The sequence below is a fragment of the Hyaena hyaena genome, unplaced genomic scaffold (assembly GCF_003009895.1).
Source record: "Hyaena hyaena isolate Hyena2069 unplaced genomic scaffold, ASM300989v1 scaffold_283, whole genome shotgun sequence".
Taxonomy (NCBI): Eukaryota; Metazoa; Chordata; class Mammalia; order Carnivora; family Hyaenidae; genus Hyaena; species Hyaena hyaena.
Window position 1 is genome coordinate 314,553 of NW_024080916.1, and position 14,479 is coordinate 329,031.

Here is a 14,479-nt window from a genome sequence, read left to right on the forward strand (position 1 = left end):
AACTGAATTCTTTTTTTAAGTGTTTGTTTATTTTGAAAGAGAGAGAGAGCAGGGGAGGGGAAGAGAGAGAAGGAGGGAAGAATCCCAAGCAAGCTCAGCTCTCTCAGCACAGAGCCTGATGAGGGGCTCAATCTCACAACAGTGAGAACATGGCCTGAACTGAGATTAAGAGCTGGTCCCTTAATCTACTGAGCCACCCAGTTGCTCCAAATGAATTCTAGACCAAGAAATGAATTGTCAAGAGTAGAACATTGAGGATCAGTGGGTTATAGCTAAGGACTCTCAAGTTATATTTATCTTTAATTCACATTTAACTTAATAAAAAAAAAATACTCAGAGATGGAAGCCTACTTGAAAAGGAAAAGTCTAAAAGTGATTCTAAAGCACTACATGGGACAATTGGGAAGCACCTCCCAAAATACTATGAATAAAAATCAAACTGTCGACATAACCGGCACTCACTCTCTCCAGCATGTTTATCAGTTACTCTAATTTGTTCCCATTCTGTGAATGTCTGGCTCTGTTTTACTGTTTACTCTGCTTGAGGACTGAAGTCGGTCTTATGTCACTTAGACATCAGGAACAGAACTTCCTCTTCCAGCCTAAAACTGTGGTTCAATGCTTCCAATATATTTCCAGGGAAATTTTTAGTGCAGAAATGCTTATTTGTTTTTTTAAGGAAATAAAAATAAAAATACTGGAAGGTAATTGAACCAATTTTTATCATGATAAATACCCTAGGAGGTAGTAAGTTTCACCATGACTATATTACATATAAAACTGAGGCACACGCAGTTTAAATAAATTCCCTGTCACACAACCCACCAGTGACAGAGCCAGTTTTCCAACTTAGGATTTAGATTCCTAGAGCCCACTGTGGGTGATAGTATTCTAATAATTATATCCTATTGTAATATAATGTTATACCATCACATATGATAGATCAAGCTGTAATTATGAGTTAGACAAGCAGAGATCTAGATTTTTAAGCTCTAGGTTTTTTTTTTTTTTTAATTTCTGGCTATAAACTTACTAAATTGGAAACTAGGAGATACTAGTTCTCTCTTCTCACTTAGCTCTGAGACATTGTGCCTCCAAACTCTTTGTGCTTCACTTTCATGGTCTATATGATGGAGTTTAGAATGAATCAGCTGTAAGTCCCCTCCTGCTCCCCAAAGCCAATTCTTCCTTTGAGCCCGTTCTAGAGAGTATATCCATCCAGTTCCATAGTCAACTCGTCCTTAAAGTGGCAAAGTTGAACTGAGATCTACTTTGGGATAGTAGGGCAAAGAAGGGCACAGAATATTTCTCTCTCTCAACTTTGGTCACCTTTTGAAATAAATGTAGAAGGCAGACTGGGTTTATTTTGATACTCGAATGTATTTGGCACATAATGAATTAGAACCTATATGAATCTTAAAAGATAAAATACAGATTAAATGCTGTATAGAAGATGTGGATCTTTGGTCTTGAAGAATGTATAGGATTAGATAAGCAGAGTGAATAAGGAGAGAATTCCAGACTGAGGACAGACACATCGTGGGAACAAAGACATGCAGAAATGAGAACCATATGGTTAGGGGCAAATTGAGGGAAGCTGGAAGATACTGATATAATGCTTTCATTTTGGTTTATCTTGAGAAATACCACTGGATAGATAAGTCAAGGTTGAGTTGTAGAATGTCTTAAATGTTAGTTATTAGTTATCAGGGGTTGCGTAAGAAAGTACCACAACCCTGGTGGCTCAAAAAGACATCCTCTTATTATCTCATAGTTTCTGTAGGTCAGAAGTCTAGGCATGGCTTAGTGTCTTACAAGACTGAAATCAAGGTGTTAGCTGGAACTGCTATCTTGTCTGAGACTCAGGGTCCTCTTTCAATCTTATTCAGATTGTTGGGAGAATTTATTACCTTGTGGTTGTATGGTTAATGTCCTTGGTTTCTTGCTTGCTGTCTGTCCAGATTCTCTCTTGGCAATGAAAAGCTTTCCATTCCCAGACTCCCAGACAGCATAGGTGTTTGTTGCTTTTTACTGGTCAGTAGGAGAGTATCTCTCAGATGCATTGCTTTCTTTTATTGGGCTCACCTGACTATGCCAGACTCACCCAAGATAATCTCTTCCTTTTGATTAACTCAAAGTCAATGAATTAGTAACATAGTCAGGGGAGCAATACCCCATTATATTCGCTGGTCTTGCCCACATCAAGGGAAGGGGATTATACTGGGCATGTGCACTAGAAGTTGGAAATTTCAGGGGCCATTTAAAAAACCTGCCTATCACAGCTGGCCATTGAAACATTATAATTGGATATCATTAAAAGTTTATGTGAGATAATTCTTTTATTCAAATCAAGCATAGAGAGGGATCTTTGTCATGTAGTGTTTGAGATTAATGCTGGTGGTTATGCTTCTGCCCCACAGATACCTCCATAGGGCTTGGACCAGCCACTCTCACAGATGTTGGTAGTGTTGCTCCCAGAGGGGTCACAGCATAGGAATTGCTTTCTGTTAATGGAAGCTGCCTCCTTAAGGTTACACTTTATCCTCAAGGAAAGTTATATCCAGTGATAAATCTAAACAGGAAGTAAAAATTCTCTCAAATTTATTTAAATATTTCAGAAAGGCGATTCCAGCTACAGAGTTCCCTGTGGGGTTATCTGAGGTCTTTGTTGCACTTATATTGCATTGCAATTTTTCTCTCTACCTAATCCTACTTCCCTCATTCCTTTACAAATGCTGTTATTGCAAATTTCCAACACAGAGTCTAATTCCTCAAGAAAGTGACCTATAACAGTTAGTACAGGGTGTGATCCAAGAAGGCAAACTCTAACATGATAATTTGGAGTAAGATCACTTCTGGCAAACTGACAGTTAGAACCAATCACTGCTAATGGGTAGAATACTGACCTAGCCATGAACACAGGAGCAGTACAATTGATAAAAGTGATCAAATGGAACAGATGCCTTGGGAAAGAATGCACTGTTAGATACAATAATGTAGATATCTAAGTGTTTAGAGAATGTAATAACTATCTGTTAATGGGGCATTAGATAGATTAGGAAAAAAAATGAAAGAAAACATTAGTTGGCTAAAGGTGATTAGTCAACAATTTAAGACAAACTATGAAGAAAACCAGAATGTGTTGGCACAGTGTGAAGAAACTCATCTCATTCTGGAGGGGAAAAGAACAAAAAACAAAAAATTAAAAAAAAATCCTGAGAACAAGATTTAGAATGTAAAGGGGAGGCTGGCTCCAGGAAAGTTTGGATTCTCAAATCTGGAAGCCCAGATTTGAGTCAGGACTCTAACTGGGAAGAAATGGGAATCTGAAACATGGAATGGGGCACGTGGATAAATGCATCCAAAAACTTGAGTGATCAGGTCACCTTGAACCCTCCAAGCCTACAGAAAAGTCCCAATCTTCCCTGTTAAAGGTCTGCACTCTTCTTTTGCTTTTAGAAGCCATAGGAGTCTTTTTGTTTAATGTTTTATTTATTTCTGAGAGAGAGACAGCGTGAGCAGGGGAGGGTCAAAGAGAGAGGAAGATATAGAGTCTGAAACAGGCTCCAGGCTCTGAGCTAGCTAGAAGCCATGGGAGTCTTAAACCAGTGAGACAATACATATCCCCTTCTTGGGATCTACACTCATCTATCCCCTGGACCACTAGACCCAAAACTAAAGTAAAGTCACAACATAATTTGACAAAGGAAGTTCTAAGCCTGCTATGGAAGGAAAGAAACTACACCTGAAGATGCTTCATAAACTATATATCAGCAGGAACTAGAGCATTTGGGAATCCAAGGAAAGAAATCATAAATTTGAATGAGGGATAATTTGCTGATGTGGGAGCATTCTTCTGTGCTACAGGAATTTACAGACTGGAAAGACAGTGCTAACATGCTGAAGAGGTGGTTTTTTAAATGAAAATGACAACACTTCTGTGGAAGTTGGTGAAAAGAGTTTTTAAAAAAGACTCAGAAAAGTATTGCTAGAGTAGATAATCTACATAAAGCTAGAAAACCCAGCAGCCACATCCCTCCACATCACCTAGAGTGTGCGTCATTTACCAAAGCGATAAGGAGGTGCTGGAGAGAGAAGCACCAGCACTGTTGAGATCAATAGTGCTTGAACTCTTTAGGCTGATGATATACAACTAGGCTTATGAAGAGCCATGGGGGTGGAAAGATTCCAAATAGAGTTTAAGTGGAGACATTTAACCATCAGAAGAAAAGTATTACTACTATTGTAATAAGCAACAAATTTGGTCTGACAAGCAGAGGTCCTTGACCTTTAAGAAACTATGGAGATGGTCAACAGAATATAGCATCCTTATGGACAATATAGATGTTCAGACAAGAGTAACTCAATCTATAGATATATGGTCTGTGAATAGCTAAGCAAAGTATTACTCATCTTATATTTCTACATGTATAATCTTTCTCACTTAAATGATAATTAAAAAATCTAGACTGGATAATTAGGAGATGGAGGCCATATTTCCCACTAAAATTCCATAAGCCTTTGTCAAATATGGGAATTGAGCAAGTTTTCAGAGCTGGATCCCACTGACTGAAAGAGAGATCAAATGTGCAGGACTAGGACCCTTCCTGCAACACCACATCAACTATACATGGTAATGATATGCCTAGACTTTCTCCTAAAGGGTCTATGGTCAATTATTTGAGTACTTGTATACTGAGGAGGGGAAATATTTTTAAGACACCAGGACACAAGATACCATCATAGACATTCTGTTAGGCTGACAGTGTCTGGAGCTTGGTTATAAATGAATTCCTGGCCAAAGTTCAACTTGCAATGAGTCAGGTACAGTTTTGGTAATTTCTCTGGCACATAAATTTATAATTTGAATGAATGTACTTATTATTAGATGAAATTCCTCAATTTATTCCTTGGTCTTTGGAGTCAGAGATATTTCAGTGGGGTAAATGAAGTGAAACCCATTTAAACTATACCCTCCTTTCTCTAGGGAAAAAAAAAACCAATAAATATTAAATTCCAGGAGAATTGAAGATATGAATGGCAGTAATTAGTTCTGTTGTTCTGTTCTTTTTTTTAAAGTTTTATTTGTTTATTTTGAGAGAGACAGAGAAGTGAGTGGGGAGGGGCAGAGAGAGAGAGAAGAAGAGAGAGAATTGCAAGCAGACTCCGTGCTGTTACCGCAGAGCCTGATGCGGGACTCAAAAATCACAAACCATGAGATCATACATGAGCTGAAGTCAAACACTTAACTGAGCCACTCACATGCCTAATTAGTTCTATTCTTAATAACCCAATGGATGTAAGATTGACAGTCCCATACAATCCCTATTTAATTTAGCAGTCTGACCCTTAGCAGAAATATCCTGAGAGATGACAATATCTTACAACAAATTGCACCAAAAAAATAGTTGTAATTGGAGCTGCCGTGCTAAAACAGATTAACCGGGTCTCTGAAAATGTTTTGATCTGGAGAGTCCATGTTTTTCCATTCTACCGCCCAGCAAGACGGTCATGATAAAAAATCCTCCAAATGTGCAGTTCTTTGATAATGCACTTAGTTATCCACTTTACAAAGGGAGGATGTCTTATAGTGACTAATATAAACAGATTCATAGGCAGTGGTGAGTAAATTGGTTGGTTGGCCAGAGACCCAGTGAAAGATTGGAAGATCAAGAACAAGGATATCTGAATTTACAGCATGTGGGTGGTGCTATGGGCTGGAGCATGTGAAGTTGTTTGCCTTGCATGTTAACAACTACCAGAGAGTATCTGCACAGAAGCAGCAGTAAACACTGAGATATACATAATAACTTGTCATACATAGCCAGCTTTTGCCTTCAATACAGTGAGTACAAGAACAAAGTAGCATGGTGAGAGTGACAGAGGCAATACATAGGTCCGAAAGCCTAGGGTCTCATTCACTAAGGCTGATCTAGCCACTGCCATTGCCAAATAATCTTCCAACAATAGAAAACATCCTAAATTCCCTGAATATGCACCATTATCTGAGGAGAAAAAGTGATATTTGGTGGCAAGTTGATTATATCGGAGCACTTCACAACAAAGGCCTAGCAATTTATCTTTACTGAAATTGATACATATTCTCAGGATGTTTTTATTTTCCTTGCATATGAGACTTTGGGTCTTAAAAAAGTTTTGTGTGTGTGTGTGTGTGTGTGGACAAAGAAATCCTGAATAACATAGATCAGCCCAAGGTACCTATTTTAAATACAAAAGATTTGGTGAGCCATATCCATGGGATCCACTGGTCCAATCACATATCATATAATCCAAAAGCTGAGCTCTTGATAGCATGATGTCCTTTTGACAATGCACCTAAAGTACCAATTTGGAGATGATTCTATGTGAGCAGAGAGAGTCATCCTTCATAATGCAATATATACCTTTAGTCAATGGCCATTATCAGTGATGTGTCACTGACAGGTAAACTGTAACCAGGGTACTGTAACTAAGGAGTCTGATCCTGCTTATAATCATTCCCAATAACCTACATGAGAAATCTGTCCTTCTAGTTCCTGCAATTTTTGACTCTGTGGCTTCAGAAGTCTTGGTTCCCGATGCAGGAGTACTTCTACCAGAAAAATAGCAAGAGTTCCACTAACCGTTGTGGTATTTGTGCCATCACTTATTTCATGTTCCTTGCACAAGAGATCTTCAAGCATGGGAAGGAGTCACTGTTCTGGCAAGAATAACTGACCTCCACCATCAGGTGGGGGTAGGGTTGCTGTTACACCATGGGGCTAGGTGATCTATTGGAGCACTCTGGTAATTCCCTTGTTCAATTTTGATGATAAACAAACAAGTATAGAAGCCATAAACTAGAAAAATTATGGTACTCAGAGGCTTAGTCTCCTGAATAATAAACGCCTTGCTCTCCCCACTAGAGTGAATGTTTATGTGGAAAGAGTTGTCAGCTATGACAAGAATTCAGAATGGGTAATAGTAGAAGACACTGATGAGTATCATTTGTTTCCTAAATACCAGCTGCAGGGGTGAAAGCTCTGGTTTTTTCCCACTAATCCTTCTCCTGTACATTTTTTCATGAAACTAAGACCAGCCAAAATCCCATTAGGATTTTCCCAAAGTATTATTGTCCTCAGTTGCCAGAATCATTGCTTTCTTTTTTTTTTTTTAAGTTTATTTATTTATTTTTAGAGAGAGAGGAGAAAAAATAAAAACACAAGAGCAAGAGAGGTGCAGGGAGAGAGGGAGAGATTTCCAAGCAGGCTTCGCATTGTCAGTGCAGAGTGCGACGTGGGTCTTTGATCCCACCTACCATGAGATCATGACTTACGCCCAAATCCAGAGTCAGATGCTTAACTGACTGAGCCACCCAGGCATCCCAGAATCATTGCTTTTTAATGATTCATAGTTGAGTCCTTCCCCAGGAATTACTTTTGGTGGAATAGAGATGTCTCACCCAAAGTAACTGACACTCTCTGAAGTAAACTGCATATAATTACTAATTCATAATAGGCCACAGCACCATTTCGTCAATTCAGAGGATCTCTGAACAGTCATTCCAGCCCTAGAGCTCCCTGCTGGATAGTTGAAGCCATGTTACATCACAGTTCATCACAGTTCAAGCCTCTGAGCAGGTGATATTATCAAGAGCAATCCCTAGTGAGCCATCTGCTTGCCAATACCCATCACTGAGTGCTTTTCCTAGAAAACACATCTTATGATATTGTTACATCTTAATTAGGTTAGCACATATTTAAAACATGAAGCAGAATTTCCCTTGTCAATCTAACTCTCACCAGAGTGTAGGTCTTCTCCTGGGTGTTGATTCTTAGAATTGCCATAGGCCCTGGGCCATAATTTCTTCCCAGGACTCTGGGGAAATGGGATATTTTTCTAGTAGTCTCATCCACATGGAAAAAAGCTGCTACATTGCTATCTTTTCTCCTGGTTTAAATGCTCATGAGATCCCTCTGAAGTTATAGCTCAAATTGCCCAAGTTCAGAAGCCTCTCCCTTTTTTATTTCTCTGATCTGAAGCCCAGTTTGGGATTGTTCACTCCAGATCATTCATTCTGGGTTATTCATCCTTTAATAAATCTCAAGTTTCCTCTTTTACCCAAATTCCACATTTTTGCTAAAAGTGCCTGGATTCTATTCTAACTTCATGCAAGGAGAGTAGCTCAGTGGTTTCAACCCTGGGAATATCTCAAATACACATTTTTAGAGACTCATGTAGGACACATATGACTTTAAAATATTTTAAAATCATTTTGTTTCCTCAATTAAAATTGATCAAATATTTCTGAGTCAACTCTCAGACCCTAATACCCTTTGAGAAAAAATATATTTTTTTTAGATATAAGAACAATAAAAACAAGAAAAGTGATAAGCAGACAGCTGAGAGAGTTCATAAACAAAACACGTGCTTTTATAAAAAAGCACGTTCTATTTACCACAGCACTGCGCTAGAAACTGAAGTATACTTTATAGTGGCTCAGTCTGCTAAGCTTCCAACTTTGGCTCAGGTCATGATCTCTCAGTTCACTGGGGCCCACGTGAGCCTCTCTGCTGTCAGTGCGAAGCCCTCTTCAGATCCTCTGCCCCTCCCCCACTAGCACTCTCTCTCAAAAACAAGCAATATACTTTATAGTAGCTATTAGAAAGCAATTAATAGAGGCGCCTGGGGGGTTCAGTTGGTTGGGCGTCCGACTTCGACTCAGGTCATGAACCCCTGGTTCGTGGGTTTGAGCCCGGCGTTTGGCTCTGTGCTGACAGCTAGCTCAGAGCCTGGAGCCTGTTTCAGATTCTGTGTCTCCCTCTCTCTCTGACCCTCCCCTGCTCATGCTATCTCTCTCTTTCAGAAATAAATAAAAACATTTTAAAAAATTTAAAAAAAGAAAGCAGTTAATAGATATTACAGTTAATAGGTATCACATAAAACAATATTAAATGTAATACTTTAACAACATCCAAGTAGAAGTGAAACTATAAAAACTTGAGACGATATTTATTAGTGAAGTAGTGAGAATCTGTACTTGTGAAAAAAGACTATTGGAAGAGTTTGGAGTCATAGAAACCACATATTCAGTTTTTCAAGTGTAACAAAGATAAGGAGAGTGCCTTTAAGCAGTATATACTTTCTACTCCATGTCCACCATGTGCAGTGACGCAAAATTGGACATTTTGTCAGCAGCCATTTACAGTTCAGCATATTGTTCCCCAAGTACTCATATTTCCTAAGAATTTTAGCCAATTTTGGTTTTGGTTTGGATTTTTCCTTGGGATACATTTCAAACCATAGAGAAAGCACATAGTTTTTTTGGCTGACCAGTAAACCAACCTGGATTATACTTTGTGAGTCTCTTGGTTCTGTAGCTGTGCTCAGCACAGAGGCTTCTGGCAGACACAGACCCAGCGCAAAAGCCATGCCAATGGCCACTATTGCAGGGGTAAGCCCTCCAAAAGACCAACATTCCTGTTTTCAATTACGTAGGCCTTGTTATGATTTATTTAGTCCCGGACATCCAATCCTGGAAAGATTGAATCTCACTTTCACTAAAGATATCATATGGAGCAAATAAACAGCTCAAAATTGCAGAATATTTTATGAGGCAGACTCAAGGAAATTATTCTGAAACAATATATCAAAACAATTTTTGTTATTAAGTCATTTGATGATATATAAAACAGTGAAAGAAATATAAGGGTAAGCCTTTTTATACTAACATCCTTAATGCTTTATTTTCTTTTTACCTCATTGCAGTAATAGTACCTCTACATTCATTTGTTATTTATAATACCAGCTATCATTTATCAAGTTCCTGTTTAATGGAGATGTGTCACATATTTATTCATTTTATTCTTAACTCCATGACTAAATACAATTCATATTTTACAGGTAAGAGGACCGAGGTTTAAAGATATTAGGTATTTTTTTCCAAGGTCACAAAATTAACAAGCATTAGAGGCATTTTCTTTTAATTTTTTAATGTTTATTTATTTGGGGGGGGAGGGGTAGAAAGCAAGAGGGAGACACGGAATCCGACGCAGGTTGCAGGCTCTGAGCTGTTAGCACAGAGCCTGCTGATGTGGGGCTCCAACTCATGTACCGTGAGATCATGACCTGAGCCAAAGTCGGATGCCCAACTCACTGAGCCACCCAGGAGCTCCAGCATTAGAGGCATTTAATAAGTATCATGGATTATATTAACACTTGTAAAATTTTATTTCTCTCCTAGTAGTTTCCTGTGCTCTCTTCGTTTCCTGAGGTACCTGGAAGTAGGCATGTACTTGCTTTGGCCAGTGAAGTTATATGTATTCACTTCTCAGCATAAGTGATGTGTGCCATTGCCAGACAAAAGTGTTGAGTCAGCAAATGGCTTGTCATGCCTCTTTTCTCTTTCCCACAGGATCAGTAATGCTACAGTTAGGGACAGCTTCTTTAGTCTGGAATGGGTCTGCTTTGGAACAGAACTGTCGCATTTTGTAATGACGTACTGTGAGTGAGAGATAAGCTGTTATTCATCATTGACACTTGGGGGTCACTTGTTGATACAGCATATCTTAATCTTAACCTGGATCGCCTTACTCAATTCCACTACAATTAGATGTCATTGTGATACAAATCAAAACCACCATAAGATACCACCTTATGCCTGTCAGAATGGCTAAAATGTAAACAAGTCGGGAAACAACAAGTGTTGACAAGGATGTGGAGAAACGGGAGCTCTTTTGCACTGTTGATGGGAATACCAATTGGTGTAGTCACTCTAAAGAACAGTATGGAGGTTCCTCAAAAAAATAGAACTACCCTACGACCTAGCAATTGCATTACTACGTATTTATCCAAAGGATAGAAAAATGCTGATTGGAAGAGGCACATGTACCTCAATGTTTATAGCCATGCTATCAACAATAGCCAGATTATGGAAAGAGCCCAAATGTCCCTAGACTGATGAATGGATAAAGAAGATGTGAAGTAACATACATAGTGGAAAATTACTTGGTGATCAAAAAAAAAAAAGAAAAAGAAATCTTGCCATTTGCAACAATGTGGATGGAACTACAGTTATTATGCTAAGTGAAATAAGTCAGTCAGAGAAAGACAAATATTGTATGATTTCACTCATGTGAAATTTAAGAAACGAAACAGATGAACATAGGGGAATGAAAGGAAAAATGAAATAAAAGCAGAGAGGGAGGCAAACCATAAGAGACTCTTAAATACAGAGAACAAATTGAGGCTTGATTGAAGGGAGGTTAGTGGGGGATGGGCTAAATGGGTGATGGACATTGAGGTGGGTACTTGTTGAAATGAGCACTGGGTATTATATGTAAGTGATGAATCCCTGGGTTCTACTCCTGAAACCAACACTACACCATATGTTAACTAACCTGAATTTAAATACATAAATTTTTTAAAAAGTCATTCTGACTTGACATAGAATCAATACCGATTCTATGACTATTATATTAATTCCTTTTGAGTTGGCCAAGCATGAATATCTAATATCTTTAACTTGATTAAAATCTTTTTAAAGGCTAATATAATGCATTATGTTTATACTCTCATGTTTTTCTTCACCAAAAAATTGTTCTACTCGAGATATTTATGTGGTATCTGCTGTCAATGAATGAAATTATGTTCATTTATTTTCATTATTTGTGGGTCTTTTGCATTTTAGTCTATGACCATACAACCTTGTATAGTCCTCTCCTTCTGCATGAACTTAAATATATTAAATACCTTACCTGATTTTCATCCTCCAAAGGTCTTTATTTACCTGAGGCAGATACTATCCCTTAAATGAAATAAACTGGATCTTTGGAATGGTATTGGAAAATATCATTTGTAACATTTCTACAACTTAAAATGTAGTTTCTGTTGAGGGCCTATAAAATTCATTCCCAGTCAATTCTGGTTTGAGTGTCATCACTTCTATATTTCTGAGGCATTCTAGTCTTTTTTAGACTTAACAGGTCTTTCGTCTAAAGCTTAGGTCTAGAGAAAACTAGCACTTCTACAAGTAACTTCTTCCTATATCTATATTTTGCTTTTTAAAAATTTTGAGTGTTATATTAATAAAAGTTTAGGTAGCAGGCATATAGGTTGCCACATATTTCAAGAAGCTGTTATATTTTTAAGTAAACTCTTAAATTCAGCAAAGTTTTAGATTTACAGAAAAATCACAAAGATAGAACAGGGAATCTCCATGGTCTTTAAATAAATGTCCCCATTATTAACATGTTCTGGATTTTTTACAAGTACAGAATTAATATTGATGCCTTAACTAAAGTCCACAAATTATTTGGATTTTCTTATCTTTTACCCAGTGTCCTTTATTCTGTTTCAGGATTCCATTGAGGGATGTTTTGGTTGCTTCTAGTTTCCAGCAATGGTAAATAAAGTTGCAATAAACATACATGTGCAGGTGTTTGTGTAGATATAAGCTTTCAAGTCAATTAGATAAATACTTATGAGAGTGTTTGCTGAATTCAATGGTAAGACTCTGTTTAGTTTTGCAAAAGCTGCCGAGCTAGCTTCCAAAGTTGCTGTACCATTTCTATTCTCACCAGCAATGGATGAGAGTTTCTGTTGTGCTATGTCCTCGCTTGCAATTGGTATTTTCAGTATTTTGGATTTTAGCCAAATATTGTCATTTTATATGGAAATTCTAGTTAAGAAGAGGCAGATAGAAGTAGGAGTAGCCAATGCTGAGAATCATTAATCCAAGTAAGATGTTTCAAAGTCCACTTCAGAATACTTTAACATTAGTTATTTTGGGAAACTCGACCCATTATTACTGAGTTATCTTTATATTTGCTTGAATGTAACTTTTTTCTATAAAAAGAAGCTAGAATGAAAGCTGCAACCAGAAACTAGAGGACTATGCATTAACACATAGGAAATAGGAAAATATCTACAACTTGTGGATTTTACAGTGTTCATATAGAAACCCACTTATACTGTGTTGCACTTTCCCATTTATAGGAATAAAGGGTTATGACATAGTAATCAGGAGTTTCTGACAAATTAATTATCTACACTATTTCATGCAGATTGTGAAAACCCTAAGCTAGAACAATTGGTAGTAAATGATCCTTTTATCACCAAACTGATAGATGATTTCTGCTCTACAGAATTAACTCAATGGCATATATTGGACAAAATTTTCTATAAATGGTATCATATGTAGAGCAAAATTATAGAGGATCAAAAGAGAGCATCATTATATGGGTAAGGTAATTAAAAAAATATTATGTAGAACAAAATTGGCACTATGTACCATTAAGAAATGTACATAAAAATTAAGAAATAGAAACTCATTTTGTGAATTTGTTTTATAATATACTGGAATAAAAACAAACATGTTTTATGAATACATACATATTCATTGTATTTTTTTGTATTTGTTGTTAAAATTTGAAGTTCTTAAAAGAACTGCCTGCCTGCCTCTCATTTGGAGTCTGTCTGGAATATTGCTATAAATAAATGAAAATTACATTATTTCATATTCATAATTGCCTTGGTTCTAATTTGTATTCACAACTATTATGAAGTGTCAGGTAATAAAATCAAGAATAACTTATAAAAACATTTGAATAATTGTGTACTTTACATGAGAAAATATGTTTACATGCTCCCCTATATTCTATAGAAAGAGGACATATTTTGTGAATAACACTCATTTTGGCAGAATAGAGCTATTTAGATGCAAACTCCATCTTGACTGAATGTATATCTGATGGTGTTCGCAACTGCTCTTTCTTTAAGACCCTACATCTAAGAAAAACAAAAGTCATTATGAAATTGCTGCTCAATACTGTCTACTTTAGAACCAGATTTCTGTAGTTTGCTAATAACTTTTCCATATTATGCTGATCTGCAATTTTTGAAACCATATTTTTAACCCAAGTAGTTTGGCATAATTTCTAAAGTAACTGCTTTATTCTGGGAAATCTGGCTGCCATGATTAGTGGTTTGCCTGCAGTATTTCCATACAAGTAAGTTCCCACTGATGTACTTGTGGTTTCACATATACCAAAAAATATTCTATGATGAGTGCTGGATGGAAAAGATTGTTCATCTCACAGTGGTCTTTCTGGCCACATAGACATACCACAATTTGTATCAGTAATCTTGAAATTTTGGCAGTCATAAATATACATTACTCTTTCCAATATATACTCATTATTTATACCATTTTCCTTTGATGTTTTAGCCTTTAGGAAATGAAAGAAAAAGAAATATGTCTCTAAAACATGTCCAAAATTTTTTAAAACATCTCTAAGATTTTCATTGCATACCCAAACTACTTTAATAATTGGCTTAAACTAAATTTAGAATCACATTTCTAGAAACTTCAAGTGTGTGTGTGTGTGTGTGTGTGTGTGTGTGTGTGTGTGTATAGACTTTCCTTGCTGGAAAAGAGGCATAGGGTGGGGATGAAACCAGGGTGCAGAAATTTCCATTGTTCCTTCAGAATACATATAGT

At 37.1% G+C, this 14,479-nt stretch overlaps 1 protein-coding gene across 1 annotated transcript in view; it reads right to left on the reverse strand.

Annotated features, from left to right (window-relative positions):
- Positions 1–399: 399 nt before the first annotated feature.
- The window catches only part of GULP1 (GULP PTB domain containing engulfment adaptor 1), a 277,575-nt gene continuing 263,495 nt past the window's right edge, over positions 400–14,479 (reverse strand). The window contains exons 15-16 of the transcript XR_005530887.1: positions 14,298–14,299; positions 400–410 (exon numbers count right to left, since the gene is read on the reverse strand). The gene's annotated coding sequence lies outside the window, so the exon portion shown is untranslated. The remainder of the gene's footprint in view (positions 411–14,297; positions 14,300–14,479) is intronic.